This window comes from Tenrec ecaudatus, chromosome Y, assembly GCF_050624435.1.
Source record: "Tenrec ecaudatus isolate mTenEca1 chromosome Y, mTenEca1.hap1, whole genome shotgun sequence".
Taxonomy (NCBI): Eukaryota; Metazoa; Chordata; class Mammalia; order Afrosoricida; family Tenrecidae; genus Tenrec; species Tenrec ecaudatus.
Window position 1 is genome coordinate 19,472,783 of NC_134549.1, and position 16,590 is coordinate 19,489,372.

A 16,590-nucleotide genomic window follows, 5' to 3' on the forward strand; every position below is an offset into this window, starting at 1 on the left:
TTCCTGCAGGTGAGTACCCACCAGAACCATGGTGTAAAAACTAAGCGTTCTAAATTGGAGCTAGAGATGAGGAGGAGCCCAGGCTCCATCTGCTTCCCCTTGGGGTTTGCAAGTCTCAGGTTTATTTTGGGGTCACCATGTGGAAAAATCACAGCCCTACTGGTTTGGGTCTCTTATCCTGTGACAATGGTTATGTAAAAGCATATCTGAGAAACTTTGTGTGTAATGAGAAATACTACTTTTTAAGGTATTTTGAAGTACAAAAGAGATCACCATAGGAAAGAAATAATTTAAGGAGAACATTTATTAAGTCTTCTTTTTCAAAATCATTTTCTTGGGGGCTCGTATAAGTCTTATCACCATCCATCCATCCATCCATTGCGTCAAGCACATTTGTACATTTGTTGCCAGCATTTTCCAAAACATTTTCTTTCTACTTGAGCCCTTGGTATGGGCTCCTCATTTTTTTCCTCTCTCCCCCTTCCCCACCCTTCCTCCCTCATGTAACCTTGATAATTCATAATTTATTGTTATTATTTCATGTCTTAACACTGAATGATGTCTTCCTTCACCCACTTTTCTGTTGTTTGGTCCCCTGGGAAGGGGTTATATGTAGATCATTGTGATCTGTTCCCACTATTTCCCCCCACCTTCCCCTTACTCTCATTATTGGTCCTGAGGAATTCTCTGTTTATCTCTCCTGGTTTCCTGTGTTTCCAGCTCTTATCTGTACCCATGTACTTGCTCTGGTCTAGCCAGATTTGTAAGGTAGAATTGGGGTTATGATAGTAGGAGGTGGAAGCATTAAAAAACTAGAGGGAAATTTTATGTTTCATCGGTGCTATCCTGCACCAACTGGCTCGTCTCTTCCTTGTGACCCTTCTGTAAAGGGATGTCCAATTGTCTACAGATGGGCTTTGGGTCACCACTCCATGCCACCCCTCATTCACATTGATAGAAGTTATTGTTCTGGGACTTTGACACCTGCTGCCTGATCCTATTTATTAAGTCTCGTGAGACGGACAATATAAACACACAGACACATCATCCAGAAAAATTTGGAACTCAGGGACCAGGCCTCGCCCACAGAGAAAGGCAATGATTTAAGAGCAGTTTCAGCTCAGCCACTCTTTCCTAGCTGCCTGCAGGGCTGTGTGGGACTGATCACTAATCATCGCTGGCTGTGGTGAAAAAGGAATCTCATCCACGCTGGAGGCAGCAGGGGACAGACTGTCAGGCATTCCTTTGGGAATGTTGTCAATCATTGAAGCTGGAAAGGAAAACACAGAAACATGTTGAGGAATGGTTCCCGGGAGCCTCGTTCAAGGCAGCCATTGTGTGGATGTCGATGTTTCAAGGGACCTCCATGGATAGACACTCACTCCTTGAGTAACAGGCTATGAAGATCAGCGAGAACTTCGAATGCACTGGTGTCAGTGTGGATGACCTGGGATTACCTGTGTAGATGGAAATGTGGCATTTGATTCAGACGTCAAAGGTAAGGCTTCGACTTCTACAGAGTGAACAAGCATCTTGTCTTTACTGGAAATGATGAAGATAGAATTCGGAAAACGAATGAATAACGTGCAGGGCCGCAAGAGAAAAACGATGAAAGCAAGGGTAACGTGTCGTGGGACAACACTAGGGTAAAGATCAGGTGATGGAAAATATTCACCGAAGACCAAAAAGTGAAGGTTTAGAAACCAGTTGGAAGCAGGGTGGAAAAAAATCTGGAAGCAGAGGCAGACGGTGGCCCTTAGGGAAAGCTGAATATTCTTGTGATGTGTTTGTTCACGGTTTTATTATGAAGTTGAAATACTGAGAGATTAGGAATCCTAGGTGACTGAAACAGGAAGCAAAACAATGACAACATCGGTTAGGATGTGCCAGGCTCTGAGAACCGAGTGAGGAGAAAGATGAGGGAAGGAGAGAAATGTTCACCCTAAAATGAACAGGGGTCAGTCACACACGTATTAAGATGAAATTAAAGGTTAATTACAGACTCATAGAAGCTTTCACCTTCCTGTAAGGAGAAATGAAGACTCAGTGTGCACTGTGGAATCTGGACCCGATTGTCTCTCTGTACACATGCTCCCAGGTTGTAGCCCAGAACCTGAAACTAAAAACATAACACTCCCCGATCTCTCAGCACTGGCTGCTTTCCTCTGACTCTCCCTAAAGGTCCCAAGTGTGTGCAGGGACCATCTTGTACATCAGTACGTCCCAGGAAGGATTTCCACATCCTTGACATGTGCAGGGATACAGTTCATCCGCCTTGAAAGTTCCTCTCTACTGCCGGTCCTCCTAAGTAGCTCCTTGGGCTGAGAGAGAGAGCACATTGTCCTAGACACCCAGAATGACCAACAAGAAAATGGTGATTTCGACAGCCCACAGGGCTGTTCTTACCGTGAGTCGGAGGCCCTGAACTTTGCAGGAACGGCTGTGTGCTATGGGCAAGTGGTGCCTCGATGAGAGAGAAATGCAAAGAGTGAGTCAACAGGCTGAACCCTCAGAGGAATTGCCCGTCCTTTACTATCTTTGGATCCCTGGTTTTATAGTGGTTACTGTTAGATCTCTCTCTCTCTCTCTCTCTCGGGAGTTATTCCTCAGACCTTGACTTCGTGTGTGAAAGCATTCACTCCGAAGCCTGGATTGTGATCCAAGTGCGTTTTTTGAAAGATAGAAGATGTTTCAGGTTTACCCAGACACCCTCAGGGCCTTCCCCACCCCCACTCCCAGCCCATGCAGCCTGCAGAGACGCAGCTCCAGAGATGAAAAAGTCATGGGTGGGCTCCAGATGCTGCCTTTTCAGGTCCTCCACTTGGAGGCGTGGTTGATGATACTGGACGACCCCCTTGGCTGAATTTAATTCAGATGGGCCAATCCAGGTGTAACACCCACCTAGGTGTGCCACCCCTTCCTGGCAGGGAGCTTGAACCTTTGAGCATGAGCAACGGAAAGCTTTCCTTCGCTCTTCACACCTTTCATATAAAATAACTCACAGTGTGGGAAAACCTTTACAAATTCCTCCAACCTGCGGGTGAATACAAGGATCCACACTGGAGAAAAGCCTTATGGATGTAAATAGCGTGGGAAAGCTCTCAGTCAAGCCGGTAACTTGGCCACACATAAGAGATGTCACGCTGCGGAGGGACCACGAGTGAAGCATTGTGGGAAAGTTTTTAGCCATTCTGCATATCCCTCTTGAATCATTTGAACTCAGGCAGTATGGTTAGAAGTAGGACTTTTCTTCCTTTACTGCTCTTTCAAAAAATTGAATGTAAAGGACACCTTTTTTCACTGTGAAATTAGAATTGTGATATGAACAAGGGATCATTAGAGGTACTTGAGTGTCTGGGAAAAATTACTTTTTTGTATTTACTTCAGTGCTGTCTTTATTGACATTTGATTTTGGTTTTCATCCTAAAACACATTTTACCTTCATTGCAGTCTCTAGCAGGTACAAGGGAAACTTCATATAATTGCCCTTAGCAAATGCCATGGTATGTTTTTAAATGTATTCCTTGGCATTTTTCATTCCATTAAATTTCATATTTGTTATTTTCCATCATATTTAAGGAATTTTCGTATCTTTCCTTTTGCAAAGGGAATTGTTCCACTGTTTCAACAAAATTCTCATAGCATCCTACTTTGACATTGTGCAAATCTACGCTCCACCCGCCTTAGGCTTATTTACCTGCAGATCTGTTAGTAAGGATGACATGTTATTAGTACTGTGATTCTTGCCCCACAAAATAGCAGCCACTTGTAAGTATTACACGAGCAGGATTCTATCAATAACTGTGTCCAAATGTTCAATATCTTTTAGTTCAATTTTTTTCATAAACTTTTTGAACCACTCCTGCATCCCTCAACATTTTAAGGTAATGGATTTTATGTGAGTTGCTTTTGAACTGTGGGTGGTATGAAAGTCCAACCTTTATGACCTTGGGACCACTTATAAAACTGATTTTATTGATAAATGTGTTGAATATTTCTGGAAATGGTAGTGTACAATGTAGAGCAATATATACATGACACAGAACACAGAGTGGCACACACTTTTTAAATATTTCTTTTTTAATTGTTTTATTAGGGACTCATACAACTCTACCCACAATCCATACATACATCAATTGTGTAAAGCACATTTGTATATTTGTTACCCTCATCATTCTCAAAACATTTGCTCTCCACCTAAGCCCCTGGCATCAGGTCCTCATTTTCCCCTCCCTCCCCACTCCCCCTCCCTCATGAGCCCTTGATAATTTATAAATTATTATTTTGTCATATCTTGCCCTGTCCAACGTCTCCCTTCAACCACTTTTCTGTTGTCCGTCCCCCAGGGAGGAGGTCACATGTAGATCCTTGTAATCGGTTCCCCCTTTCCACCCCACCCTCCCAGTATCGCCACTCACACTACTGGTCCTGAAGGAATCATCCTCCCTGGATTTCCTCTGGTCTAGCCAGATTTGTAAAGTAGAATTGGGATTATGATAGTGGGGGAGGGGAAGCATTTAGGAACTAGAGGAAAGTTGTATGTTTCATCATTGCTACATCACACCCTGACTGGCTCATCTCCTCCCTGAGACCCCTCTGCAAGGGGATGTCCAGTGGCCTATAAATGAGCTTTGGGTTTCCACGCCACACTCCCTCCCTCATTCACTATGATAAGATTTTTTTGTTCTGATGATGCCTGATAACCTGATCCCTTCGACACCTCGTGATTGCACAGGCTGGTGTGCTTCTTCCATGTGGGTTTTGTTGTTTCTGAGCTAGATGACCGCTTGTTTACCTTCATTTAAGACCCCAGACGCTATATGTTTTGGTAGCCTGGCACCATCAGCTTTTTTCACCAGGTTTGCTTGTTCACTCACTTTGTCTTCAGCGGTGGTGCCAGGAAGGTGAGCATCATAGAATGCCAATTTAATAGAAAAAAAGTATTCTTGCATTGAGGGAGTACTTGAGTGGAGGCCCAATGTCCTTCTGCTACCTTAATACTAAACCTATAGATATATGCACATAGATCTATTTCCACATCCTCATATAGAAATGTATTTGCATATGTACATGCCTTTATTTAGACCTCTATAAATGCCCGTTGCCTCCAAGCTCTTTCCTCTATTTCCTTTGACTTTCCTCCTGTCCCACTATCATGCTCAGTCCCCACCAGGGTTCAGTAATTCCTCTTAGTTACATTACCCTTGATCAAGCCCTACCAGGCCTCCCACACCCACCTCACCACCGATTTGGATCACTTGTTCCCTTGTCCGTGGGTTGGTTAAATCCACTACCTTTCCCCCCACCTTCCCCTCTCCATGTCCCCCTGGAACTGTTGGTCCCGTTGTTTTCTCCTCCAGATTGTTCATCCAACCTATCTTATTTAGACAGACCTGCAGAGATAATAACATGCACAAAAACAAGACAGAGCAAAACGAAGCAACAATATACAACAAAACAACAACAACAAAACAAAACACAACAAGAAAGAAAACCTTGTAGTTAGTTCAAGGATTGTTTATTGGCCTTTAGGAGTGTTTTCAAGTCCAGTCTGTTGGGACATCACACCCTGACCCCAAAGTCCACCTTCAGCATTCCCTGGGGACCTCCACACTCCATTCCCTTGCTGTTCTGTTGCATCCCTTAGTGTTTTGCCTTGGTGTGGTGGGATCAGATCGGGTGCAGTTCTCACACTGTGTCTCTGGTGCTATCCCCTGTAGGGCTATGGGTCAGCGAGGGACATCATGTCTCATAGTGGGGCCAGCCATGTGGTCTTTTCTGTGGACTGGCTGCTCTAATCTGGAACATCGTCCTCAAGGCCTGGTGGGCCAGGATGTGCTCCACTCTCTCCTCCTCCCCCTTCATCTCTTCCTGTATGCTGCGATCAGATAACACAGAATATTTTAAATGGCCAGGTTGCGTACTGTTTTGTGTCATAAAAACCGGATGACATTTTACTGCACTCTACTAAACCAGCAGGAAAAAGATAAATGAGGCATTTTCTACTCCCATGAAGTGTTACAGTCTCAGAGCTCCCCAGGGGCAGTTCTGCTCTGTCCTACTGGGTTGCTTTGAGACGGTTGATTTGGACAGAGTTTCTTTCATGTGGCTTGTGATCGACTGAACAAATGTATTGATTAAGCCATTAATTAGCATGTTATTTTAGTGTTACGTGCATTATATGATGGGTAGCATTTGTCTTTGCAATATACTGTATAGTTATAAAACTTATAAAAATTAAAGTTATTAAATTAGAAAACTTTATAATAAAATCTAAACTTATTAAATTGAATATTATGTGATGGGGCTTCACCGAGCATTAGCTTCTGTTTTAATTCTGTTTTTCTTAAAACAATGCTTCATGCTTCTAAATTTAAACTGTAATGAACATTAGTCCTCATTGCATATAGACAAGCCTGCCTCGGGGACATTGGGCAGTGTGGATATAATCAGGTTATCAGGGATATTCCACACTGCCACAATAAAGACAATGTTGCAATAATTGAGCCCATGGTTTGGTTTGGTTTTTTCCAACACCAAGAACGGACCCTGAAATTTTGGAATCTTATTACATGCGTTGTCATAATCATTTTATTTGGCAGTGAATGAAATCCTGGCAGCAGCTCCTGATTTGCCGTCAAAGTGAATCTGAGAGAGATGCTTGGTCTGTTGCCAATGAGCTGCTCCCACATGTGTCACGTGACTGTGTGCCACGGGGTTTGAACGTGACAGAAGCGCATCACCAGCCCTTTCTCTCAGGGACCTCTTGTGAGTGAACTTTCATCTCTCTGGTTCGTGGCCCTCCTGGTGTAAGAAGCTATGAGCAACTGAACAGATATTGAAAACTGATTGGTTAAGCCAAGTGGATCTTTCACAATCAGGGACCTTTGCCATGTGTCTTTCAGGGTCCTGCTGAGCTAACTTGACAATCAGCTTCTAGAGTAAAGATGGTGGTTTAAAGCCACCACCACCACCCCCTCACGGATGCTGTGTAAGAAAGTTGCCACTCTGCCCACCTGGAGGATCAAGTGCACCTTGAAAAACCTGAGGTACCCCAGTAAAACGATCATATAAATAAATAAACCTGAACAAAAAGACAACTAATGATAATAAGAGCAATAATAATCATAGCCCTTGTTAGGCTCTATGCATTATTTAACAAATGAAGAAGGACCCTGAGTTTGTAACATAATCCATATGTATATCATCTGTGTATATTCGTATATCTATATGCAAATATAAAGATGTAAACAAAAAATGACAAAGCAGAACCTGAGGTCACCATGGGTCAAACAACCTGCAGAGAAGTTTTCCTTTTCTACGTATGGAAGTGTTTGCTCCTGTCTCAGGATGAGGTGGGTCTTGAAAACAGGTGTCCTGCGAAGTTTGGGGGTTTTCCCCCTAAAGTGCTCTAGGTTCTTCTAGAGCCTGCTTGTGTTGAAGACACGGTCATGAGAACATAAATCCATCACTCGATGAATGAGTCGGGGTGCCACAGAGCAGGTGTAACTTCCCTTGGGGGCTTCCAAGGCTGCCACTCTTCGGGAATAGAAAGCCTCTTCTCTCCCAAGAAGCATCTGTTGGTGGTAGACTTTTGACCTTATGTTTGAAAGGGAAAAGTCCTGATTGGCTCCTGAATCTAGAGCAAACCAACTTGTCCCGCCACTGCATAAAACAGACAGGTTCACTCTTCACTGCAAAGAATATCCCAACAGAAGCAAAATAAAAGGTTTACGACATTCATTGGGAAAAACAAGGATCCCAGCATGGCGCCCAGCAGACCTCTTCAGATGAAGTCGTTGCCCACATAGCGCTGTGCCAAGTGGCGGTAGGCAGGTACTCCTGAGGCCAAAAAACAGGGCGTTGCTGGATCCATGTGTCATGAGGCTTGTGGTCTTCCAGCAGGTTTGAACTCTTTCCAATGGACTGAGAATTGCTTCTGTTGTTCCTGCCAGGGTGGCTGCCAGGCTGCGGGTGGCAAACTCGGGGGCGCTGACGTGCTTTGGAGAAGGCAGGGCAGCATCTCACACAGTCCAAACACAAGGACCAGGGTGCTCGAATTCTGCAGCAGCGGAGGGAGGATGCCACGGTCCAAGTTTCAGAATCCATCCATCCCTGAGCTGAAGAATCACATCTCGGCTTTTGATTCCATGCAGCCGCTGCCGGAAAAGGGCCTTCTGCATGGGAAACGTGAAGACGGTGTTGTTGAAGGCCGCGCAGGTCGTGCTGCACCTGGTCCACATTTGTGATGTGAGGGGCCAGGTCTTGTTTCGAAGATGTTAGATTGGGGGCCTCTTTTCATGAGCTTCTGAATCCATCATACTGGTTAAGGTCTTTCTTCATGAAGGCGTTTTCTGACCCTGAAGGTGGTCTCCGCTCATTAACATCCAGAAGGACCCAGGCCTGGGCTTCATAGCTCCCCTTGGAAACTCGAGACCAGCAGGTACCACTTGACCAGCATCACCGATGTCCAGGGACACAGGGATTTTATGAACATTGTGATCGCAGGAACATCTGCCATCCTCATTGGTGCTGCTGCTGGTGGTGTTGGATTTTTTAGATGGGCCCTACAAGAATGGGCAGACCCGTGTCTGGGGGGCGTGGCTGCGTGGATGCAGCCCATGATTCTTCCATTTGCAAAGCTGAATCTGCCCATCTTCTCCCCCGCCCTGCCAGATTCAGTGGTGCCCCGCCCATCAGATTTATCAGCAACAATCAGAAAGATGCACAGGAACCCTCCTAAGAGTTACAGACAAAATTTCTTTAAACGATAATTAAATGAAAAGATAAAAGAATTATAGACACCCCAAAGATTTATTTTTTGCATTTTAATTTTTTATAATTTCCCCCCAAAGATTTAAAAACTAGAATCCAGCCTTTGTTCTGTTGTCAATTTCAGATGTAGGAGCGAAGGGGTGGAGTGGAGTTTACTCAGCCAATCAGGTTGCAGCTTGATGACCTCATTTGGAGGCACTGAGGAGATAAATAGCTCCCTGCAGGCAGGACACATGCTCATCCCCTGCAAAACATTACGGATCATGACCCTGATGGAGCTACGCTGATGCAGTCAGAGCCCTGGAGCTGGAGGAGCCACGTGGAGACCACGCCAGCACTGAGAGGCTTCCACGGCCACTGGATCCACAAGACTCTGCACCCACCGGCCTGTGATCCTCCTGCATTCGGCGTCATTGCATGAGCTGCATGAGTCTGAAGAAGAATTTATAGACTAGTATCAGACATGTGGGCTAATATCAGACTCATGGATTTGATCTGGACTGGGCTGGGCTGTTTTCTCAATATTCATGTGCTCTTGTAGATAAAGCTCTTTCTTAGACACATATGAGTGTCTATGAATTTGTTTCTCTTGTCAACCCAGGCCAACACCCCTTGAAGTTCATTTTGGTCTCTGTGTGTGTGTAGTGGGTGTGTGTTGGGCTGCTCACAGCAAGGTCAGCATTCAAAATCACCAGCCACGCCTCGGGAGATAGACGAAGCTTTCTACTCCTGTAAAGAGGTACAGTCTGGGAAACCCACAGGGGCAGGTCTGCCTCTCACCCCTGCTTGCTTCCTGAAATGCCAGCTCTCCAGCCCATTGGGACCTTTCCTGCTGGTTCTGCAGCAGATGTTGTAGCTTGTTAGTGGGTCTGTATTAAAAATAAATTTCTCTTCCTTTTTTTGTAATAGCAGCTCTCTTGGTCTCTATAACTTTTACACTTGATCTTAGCCAAAAGGCCAAGGAGCAATGGTCTCTGTAACTTTTAAGCTAGTTAATTCTTTGGCTTTAGACAAAGGGCCAGCTCTAGCTTTTTGTATGAGTCTGGGTTGACTCGAGAAACAAATTCATAAACACACACAGGTGTACAAGAAAGACCTTTACATACAAGAGCAGTTGAATATTGAGAAAACATCCCAGCCCAGTCCAGATCAAGTCCATAAGTCTGATACCAATCTATAAAGTCCTCTTCAGACTCAGGCAACACATGCAAGCACGCCAAGTGCTGGGAGATCACAGGCCGGTGGGTGGGAAGTCTTGTGGATCCAGTGGGGTTGGAAGCACCTCAGTGCTGGCAGGGGTCTCCACGTGGCTTCTCCAGCTGCAGAGGTCTGGTTGCATCAAGGTAGGTCCATGTGGCTTCTCCTGCTCAGGGCACTAGGGTCGTTCCATGTGACTTGTCAGCTGCAATGTCTCTCAGGGAGTGGCAGAGAGGTGTCTCCTGCCTCCAAGGAGGAAATACTGGATTTGCCAGAATTCTCAGGAGAAGGCCATGCCCACACAGAGGCCTCATTGGCTATGACCTGATTGATAAGCTAGACTCCACCCCGACAGTCTTAATCCTCAAATGGACAAACGACTATCTATCTACCACGCCTTTCTCTGAGTATCATGATCCCCTTTTACCTAGTTTCCTTTGATTTCTTGTTCCCTACAAACCTCACCTCCCTCAATAAATCTATTAATTAAAGGTCTCCCTTTGTCTCTTGTAAAACCTAATCCCCTGAGCATGCCCTTCTGGCTCACACACTAGGTGTGAAACAACTAATTGTTGAGATGTTAAAACAAAGTGGATTTCACTGAACCACTGTAGTATTATATAATTGTTTATCAATGTGGGAGGATTAAGAGTGAAGGGGTGGAGTCTAGCCTGTCAATCAGGTCATAGCCAATGAGCCCTCTGTGTGGGCGGGGCCTTCTCCTGGGAATTCTGGGAACTCCTGTCTTTCTCTTTAGAGGCGGGAGACACACTCTCTGACTTCCTGGGAGACACTGCAACTGACAGGACACATGGAGCTACATTAGTGCCCTGAGCTGGAGAAGCCACGTGGAGACCCACACCAGCGCTGAGATGCTTCCACCGCCACTGGATCCACAACACTTCCCACCCACTGACTTGTGATCTTCCTGCATTCGGCGTCATTGCATATGTTCCGTGAATATAAAGAGGACTTTATAGACTAGAATCAGACATCCTGGCTAATATTGGACTTATGGACTTGATCTGGACTAAGATCTGGACTAGGACTGGGATGTTTTCTCAGTATTCAACTGCTCTTATGTACAAAACTGCGATAGTCTGGGTACTTTAGAGAAACAAATCCACAGAAACTCATATGTATAAGAGAGAGTTTTATATAAAGGTTAAGTGCACGTCAAGAAAACATCCCAACCCAGTGCTGCCCAAGCTCACAAGTCCAACATTAACCCATATGTCCAACACCAATCCACAAAGTCCTCCGCCATTTCACAAAACACACGCAGTGATGCCGACTGCAGAGGGAAAGCCGAGTCAGTGAATGTGTACGCATCTCAGCACTGGAAGGGGTCTCCACACGGCTGCTCCAGCACTCAGGGCTGCATCGAGGAAGGTCCATGTGGCTTCTCCTTGGGGATGTTTTGCAGGAAGTGAGCCTTGCCAGCTGAAGCAGGGAACTGGCTAAGGCAGCTGCACCCTGGTCCGACCATCACAAAGCAAGAGACAAGAGAACTAGACAGTCGAGACTCACTGAGCCGTTTATCTCTCGCCCTTCAATTAACCCTGCATGTGTTTATCGGCCAGGTTGGCACAATAAACCTTAACTCTCTCAAGCTCTTTCTTGTGCACATATGCCTATGAATTTGTATCTCTCGTCCACCCAGACACCCTACAGCCAGAAGAGAAGGGAGGACATCGTTCAGGAAGTCAGCACTTCCTTTAAGAAAAGGAGCTTCAACTCTAACACAGTCGTGTTTGTGCCAGTTTCTGGGTGGAAAGTGGCAACATCCTGGAGACAAGTGCTGATAAGCCTTGTTCCAAGGATGGTCAGGAAGATCGTGCCGAGGCACGGCACTGCTGGATCCTCTGGATTGCATCCTGCCACAAGCTCGACCACCTGACCAGCCCCTCCCTTTGCCTGCCTCCCCAGTATGGCTGTGAAAATGGTGGTGTCAACCCTGGCCCTGCGGGCAGGGTGGGAACCGGTGTTCTGAAAGCTGGCATGCCGGTCCCCTTTGTTCCAGACTTTATGACCCAAGTCGTAAAGTTTTTTGGCAAAGCACCATGAGTCTCTGAGTGAAGCTCTGGGCAAGGGACAAGGTAAACTTCGACATCAAGAGCATCTCTGCCAAAGATGTTCCCTGTGGCAATGTGGCTGGAGACAGCAAAAACAACCCACCCGTGGAAGCAGCCGGCTTCCCTGCTCAGGTGATCCTCCTGAAGCATTCAGGGGACATCAGGGCTGGATATGCACCCTCGCCGGATTGTCAACCTGCCCACATTGCTTCCAAGTTTGCTGAGCTCCAAGAGAAATGCATCGCCATTCTGAGAAGCAGCTGGAAGAGGGCCCAGCATTCTCGAAGTCTGGTGGTTTTTGACATGGTCCCTAGCAAGCCCGTGTCGTGGAAAGCTTCTCTTGAATGTCCTCCTGGGCCGTGTTGCTGTCTGCTACATGAGACAAGCAGGTGCCTGCCGTGGCTGTTACCGAGGCAGTGGACACACAGGCTGCTGGAGCCGGCAAGGTCACCACGTCTTCTAAGGGTCAGAAGGTGACGTCAACATCACCCCCCACACCTGCCACCCCGGTCTTAGTCGGTGGTGGAAGAGCTGTCTCAGAACACTTTGTCTCGATTGGCCTTTCAAATTTTTTAAATTTCGTGAAAACAAGCTATTCATTTGTAAAATCGATAATGCTCTGACCAAACGTGTTTCTGCATGGAAGCCCGAAACGGTGGCATCCACTTGCCTCGGAATTTTGGAACCCGTTAAAACAAAGTTTAGCGAGGAAAGAAAGGAAGTACAGAAAGAATTTCAGACTAGAACGAATTTAAAATGTGCCCAAAGGGAGATCAAATGGTACGGTGCCACGTTTTAGCATAACGGCATCTGCAGTGATCCGCTTTTGAAGGCATCCTGCAGGATAGCAAGGCTGCTCACATGCCTGGTCTGTGGCCAGAAGGGAGTCACTAGAGCGGTGGTTCTCAACCTGTGGGTCGCGACCCCGTTGGGGTTCAAACGACCCTTTCACAGGGGTCGCCCGATTCATCACAGTAGCTAAATGACAGTGGTGAAGTAGCAACAAAAATAACTTTATGGTTGGAGGGGGAGGAGGGTGTCACCCCAACACGAGGAGCTGTATTAAAGGGTCTCGGTGTTAGGAAGGTGGAGAACCACTGTGCTAGAGGCTGAATACATGTATGTTTCCCCTTCACCTTCTAAAAATTGGAAACAACTTTAAAATGGGTCAAAAGGAAGATCCAGTGGTAAGACCTTACATGTTAACCTGTCTCCAATCATTGATGTACGATGCACTGATTAAAAAAGTCTCTGATAACATTCTTCAACTATGATCAGAGGGGATTTACCTGAGGAGATCCAGGTATGGTAGGTATCTAATTTTATGTCAACTTGAAGACAGATCAAAGTGTGGGGATCCAACCTGTCAATCAGCTCACAGTCTGAAGGTGCCACCTTGTGGGCATGGCCTTCTCTTAAGGAAGGTGCTGGGAACCTCGCCCTCTCTCCTGCAGGCTGACCCTGGTTGCTGTCAGAGCCCTGGAGATGCTTCCACCACCACCTTTGGATCCACAAGACTTTGCAGCCGCCGGCCAGTGATCTTGCATTCTGCATCATTGCCTGTGGCTGCATGAGTCTGAAGAGGGATTTATGGATTCACCCTGGACTTGGGGACTTGAATTGGACTGGGCTGGGATGTTTTTGCCATGTCTCATTGTACTTCTTGATAGAAAGCTCTTTCTTACACAGAGATGTGCGTTTCTGGTCAACCTGGCCTGAGACACCACGTGTGGGCCCAGCAGATGGATTTTGGGCTTCGACTGTCATCCACAGGCTTCTGCAAGCTAGGTGTTCACAATTTAAGCGCTTAAACCATTCCCTTCTTGGAGCATGATTTTATTATTTACTATCCTTGGATCCCAGAGCCTGGTGTGCTTCTGTGTGGACAAGGTTGATGCCCCCACTTGGACCCAAACAAGCTTAAGACTCCAGACGCGATTCCTCCTGACGGCCGGGCACCCCCTAGTTTCTTTACCCTTCTTCGCTATAGCACCCATAGGGCAGCACAATATTCATGCAGAGCAAGGAAATGACTTACTTAAAGAACATGGCAAAAAAAAACATCAACTCACCCAAATTGGCAAATACCAATTTTCTGTGCTCCCCAATGATGATATCTTTAATTGCTGAAATATGAGTTTGAGTTAATAGTTGGGGAAAAAAACAACTGTTTTTTTCTCCATATTTAGAGGGGATATGGCCATCTGGGGCCACATCTGTACGGGGAGTAAGTGAACCCCACCATGAAGAGTGAGACCCCCCCCCAACCTGCTTGTTTCCGCACGGAAGCCCGCTACTGTGGCACCCACTGCCTAGAAATTGGAAGCGGAAGTGTGCGCGCCTGCCCCTCCCCGGTCTACATCCGGTCACAAGGACGTCGCCTTTCAGTTCCCCGCGCAGTAAAGGAAACTCAGACGCTTCTCTGTGTTGCGGCTCCACCTCAGCGCAAGCGGAACCACGGCGCCCCGCGGGCACCCGTTACAGCGGTCTGCGTTTCCCACCCGGACCCCTTTCCCGGGTTCACCCATTGGGTCAGAGACCGGAAACGGAGCGGTGCCTTCCGTTGGGCCGCCGAGACGGGCCGCTCCGGCTCCAGCGGACGTTTCCCGAGTCCGCGCGCGCCCGGGTGGTGGCTCCCGGGTCCCGGGTCCGAGGGCGCTGCCGCCCGCTCGGTCTCCGTCCTTCCGGGTCCGGCGGCAGCTGCGCGTCTCGGTGCGGCCGCAGTTAGCGGCGTCCGCGGGGCGGGGGGCCGGGGGTGAGGGCGGGGCCTGCGCCGCGTGCGTGCGTGCGCGTGCGTCTGCGTGCGTGTGTGCGTGCTCGTTCACGGAGCTGGGGCCTGCAGAAGCTGCATCACCTGTTCATTCATAGAAATGATTGCAGCAGAGAAAGTGCGTGCGTGTGCATTTGTGTGCGTGCGTGTGCATTTGTGTGCGTGCGTGTGCATTTGTGTGCGTGCGTGTGCATTTGTGTGCGTGCGTGTGCATTTGTGTGCGTGCGTGTGCATTTGTGTGCGTGCGTGTGCATTTGTGTGCGTGCGTGTGCATTTGTGTGCGTGCGTGTGCATTTGTGTGCGTGCGTGTGCATTTGTGTGCGTGCGTGTGCATTTGTGTGCGTGCGTGTGCATTTGTGTGCGTGCGCGCGCGTGGGGAGGGAAGGAGGTGGAGGGAGGGGGAAAAAGCTGGTCCCCAGCGCTCAAGTCGAAAGACAATGAGTTGAGAATGAGGAAGGCGACCGCTGCACGGATGCGCTCGACACGACGGGTGGGTGGATGGGATGAGCGTCGTCCGCGCCGCCAATACAATGATTTTTTAAAAATTACAGCACAGCCGAAGGGCCTTCACTGCGCGCGCGCGCACACACACACACACACAATTGCAAATTAGAGCTGAATGCATCAGGAGGCTCTCCCTGTGTCTGCCTGGGGGTCAAAGTTCCACAGGTGAATTCGGAAGTTTAACATTAACCCCCAGGGGGTTGCTTTCTGCAGGGAGCCAGGCTCCAACGCCCCATCCTGAGGCGGCCTTGGACGCGTAAATCCCCCCTCTGCCCCCGCCTGCATGCGCGCATTCCGGGGGGGCTTTGTCTCGGGCCTGGGGAGGAAGCCACGGGCATGCACGTCCTGCTTACTCACCCGTGTCCCTCTGTGCAGCTCTCCAGTGAGACCCAGTCCAGTCCGGGGACCCCGGGAGGACCGCCCGCCCGCCCTCGTGCACCCCGTAAGCCCCAAGCAAAGACTCCAACGTCCGAGGGCCCGTGATTCCGAGCATCCCTTACCTGCCCGGCCCCCTCCACCTGCCCGGCCCCCTCCACCTGCCCGGCCCCCTCCACCTGCCCTGCACCCTCCACCTGCCCACCTGTGGCTTGTTGAGGCTGGGTGCATGGGAGCGCCCTGCTGATTGGCCGGGAGCAGGCAAAAGGGACTCAGCCCCCCAGACGCCCCCGCAGCGGAGTGCTCATACAGCCCTGATCACAACATATCCATCCATCCCTCGGGTCAGTGTTTACATCTTTAAATATATATATTTTTAATATTTACATCCTAGAGGGCATTTTACACGGGAGGGGGCTGCAGTCTCTGCTCCATCGCTCATCCCTCCGTGTTTCCTCCTTTTTTCCCCCTTAAATACTTTTCCTGGGGGTCGGACAACTCAGGTCACCGTCCATACAGTGTGTCGTGCACATTTGCACACAGGCCTCCATCAGCATTTTCAAAGCATTCTCTTCCCAGTGGAGCCCCTGACATCCGCTCCCCATTGCTCCCCCCTCCCCCCAGGCCCTCCCTCCCTCCCTCAGGAACCCTCCATACGTTAGAGATGATTATTTTCGTACCTTGCATCGTCCTCGTCGCCCCTCACCCACTTTTCTGTTGTTCGACCCCCAGGGAGGGGGGTCATCAACGCTGACAGTTCTGAGAAGGTCCATCCGTGGACATCGGGGTTCGTTTACTCGGGAATAACCCGGCTCTGCACCCCTGGATTCGCACGTGTTTTGCACGGCACAGGCTGGCCTTCGAGACCGAGTTTAAACAAAAATACGTAGCAGT

General features: G+C 48.2%; 1 pseudogene; it reads right to left on the reverse strand.

Moving 5' to 3' along the window:
• Positions 1-7,034: 7,034 nt before the first annotated feature.
• LOC142435713 (mitochondrial nicotinamide adenine dinucleotide transporter SLC25A51-like) lies at positions 7,035-14,786 on the reverse strand (annotated as a pseudogene).
• Between the last annotated feature and the right edge of the window lie 1,804 nt (positions 14,787-16,590).